Below are 3,201 nucleotides of genomic sequence, written 5' to 3'. Positions count from 1 at the left end.
TGATGAAGACGTGGATTCCACCGAAGGGGACCTGGTACCCTTACTAGATTGAGCTGACGTCGGGGCCCCAGCCTGCATCGTCGATGTAGAGCTTCCTGTGATGACTCTTAGTCATCCGGACCACAACGTATCCCTTGAGCCCTTCGAAGCTACCCGTCAAGAACTCAAATCCACCATGTGTTGGCCCCACGGTGGGTGCCAACTGTCGTTGAATTCTCACATCAGATGTCCTAGTGAAAGGACTTAGTCGTGGAGCCATCACAACTAGGAAGCTTAAAGGGGTTAATTGGGACAAAGGACACGGGGTTTGTACTGGTTCCGCCCCTTACGGTGAAGGTAAAAGCCTACGATCCAGTTTTGAGTGGGATTGCTTATGTCTCGATTACCAGGGAGCAAAATCGCTTGACCTAGCTCTCGATCTGATCTTACTTGCCCTGAACCGCCACTGGGTCGCCCCTTCATATACAGAGGTCGACGCCCAGCGGCTCACAGAGTCCCGGCCGGCTCATAAACAGTGTCCGGCTCGGTCTCTAACTATTCTTGCCTTACAATACAAGTCATTTACATATGGCGGTTTGTCTCTACGGGCCTTAAGTCGCCTCTGGGCTTTGGGCCCTTACTAAACCGCCATCTTCAACCTTGGTCTTGGGCTTCAAGAGTATTCATAGGTATAACACGGCCCCTCCTGGGCGGGTCATACCTAATAATTATATCCCCAACACCTAGGCTGCAAAAATTTGCAATGAATAATGCACTAGAACAAAAACTAATTGGACCATTGGAGGAGTCACATACCAAATAACAATCCCCCAAAGCAGTTTTGTGAATGGAGCTTTGAGCAAGGAGATCGAAAATGGCAGCAAAATGAGCTACAACTCGTGCTTGAGCTGGATGGTGATGTTTTTGGGAGGAAGATGAAGTGTGTGGGTGCAGGAATAAGTGGAGGGGGGCTACCGTGGGCCCACGAGGCAGGGGGCGCACCCAGGGGGGTAGGGCGCGCCCCTGACCCTCGTGGCCAGGTGCTAGCTCCCCATGTGTGTTCTTAGTGCGAGATATTCTCAAATATTCCAGAAAAAATCATATTAAATTTGCAGGGCATTTGGAGAACTTTTATTTTCGGGGTATTTTTTATTGCATGGATAATTCAGAAAACAGACAGAAAATATTATTTTTACTTTATTTAAACTAAATAAAAAAGTAAAAGGAGGGTACAAAAGGTTGTGCCTTCTAACTTCATCCATCTCATGCTCATCAAAAGGAATCCACTAACAAGGTTGATCAAGTCTTGTTAACAAACACATTCCGAATAACATGAAACCGGAGAAATTTCGAATAACACTAGGTTACCTCAACGGGGATATGAACATCCCCAATAATAAGAATATCATATTTCTTCTTGACAGTAGGAAGAGGAAATTCAAAACCTCCAATAATAATAGTTGGAATTCAATAGAATTGATACTATGAACTTGAGGTTGTTTCCTCGGAAAGTGTACCATATGCTCATTACCATTGACATGAAAAGTGACATTGCCTTTGTTGCAATCAATAACAGCCCCTGCAGTATTCAAAAAGGGTCTACCAAGGATAATCGACATACTATCGTCCTCGGGAATATCAAGAATAACAAAGTCCGTTAAGATAGTAACGTTTGCAACCACAACAGGCACATCCTCACAAATACTGACAGGTATAGCAGTTGATTTATCAGCCATTTGCAAAGATATTCCAGTAGGTGTCAACTTATTCAATTCAAGTATATGATATAAAGAGAGAGGCATAACACTAACACCAGCTCCAAGATCACATAAAGCAGTCTAAACATAGTTTTTTTAATGGAGCATGGTATAGTTGGTACTCCTGGATCTCCAAGTTTCTTAGGTATTCCACCCTTAAAAGTATAATTAGCAAGCATGGTGGAAATTGCAGCTTCCGGTATCTTTATTTTATTTGTAATAATATCTTTCATGTATTTAGCATAAGTATTCACTTTAAGCATATCAGTCAAATGCATATGCAAAAAGATAGGTCTAATCATTTCAGCAAAGCACTCAAAATCCTCATCATCCTTTTTCTTGGATGGTTTTGGAGGAAAAGGCATGGATTTCCGAACCCATCGTTCTCTTTCTTTACCGTGCTTCCTAGCAACAAAGTCTCTCTTATCATAACGTTGATTCTTTGATTGTGGGTTATCAATATCAATAGCAGGTTCAATCTCTACATCATTGTTATTGCTAGGTTGAGCATCGACATGAACATTATCATTAACATTATCACTAGGTTCATGTTCATCACCAGATTGTGTTTCAGCACCAGAAATAGAAATATCATTGGGATTCTAAGGTGTATCTACAACAGGTTCATTAGAAGCATGCAAAGTCCTATCACTTTTATTTTTCTTCTTTTTAGAAGTACTAGGTGCGTCAACATTATTTCTCTGAGAATATTGCTCAATTATCTTAGGGTGACCTTCAGGATACAAAGGTTCCTAAGTCATTTTACCCGTTCTAGTTGCTACTCTAACAGCAAAGTCATGTTTATTATTTAATTCATCGAGCAAATCACTTTGAGCTTTAAGTACTTGTTCTGCTTGAGTGGTAACGATAGAAGCATATTTACTAATGAGTTTAAGTTCACCTTTAACTCTAGCCATATAATCAGTCAAGTGTCCAATCATAGAAGCATTACTTTTTAATTGTCAACCAACATAAGCATTGAAGTTTTCTTGTCTATCCATAAAGTCATCAAATTCATCCAAGCATTGGCTAGCAAACTTAGTAGACGGGATTTCAACTTTATCATATCTATAGAGAGAATTTACCTTTACTACTTGTGTCGGGTTATCAACACCATGTATTTCTTCGATAGGTGGTATACTCAGGCCGTGTATTTCTTCAACAGGAGGTAGATTCTTAACATATTCAGCTTTAATACCTTTTTATTTCATAAATTTCTTTGCCTCTTGCATATCTTCTGGACTGAGAAATAGAATACCTCTTTTCTTCCGAGTTGGCTTAGGAGTTGGCTCAGGAATTGGCTCAGGGGTTAGCTCAGGAAGAGTACATTTATTTTGATTAGTCAACATATTATTCAATAACAATTCAGCTTGATCGACTGTTCTTTCCCTAAAAACACAACCAGCACAACTATCCAAGTGGTCCTTGGAAGCATGAGTTAGTCCATTATAAAAGATATCAAGTA

This window comes from Triticum aestivum, chromosome 6B (genome assembly GCF_018294505.1).
Source record: "Triticum aestivum cultivar Chinese Spring chromosome 6B, IWGSC CS RefSeq v2.1, whole genome shotgun sequence".
Taxonomy (NCBI): domain Eukaryota; kingdom Viridiplantae; phylum Streptophyta; class Magnoliopsida; order Poales; family Poaceae; genus Triticum; species Triticum aestivum.
Note: the sequence above shows the minus strand (reverse complement) of the source record.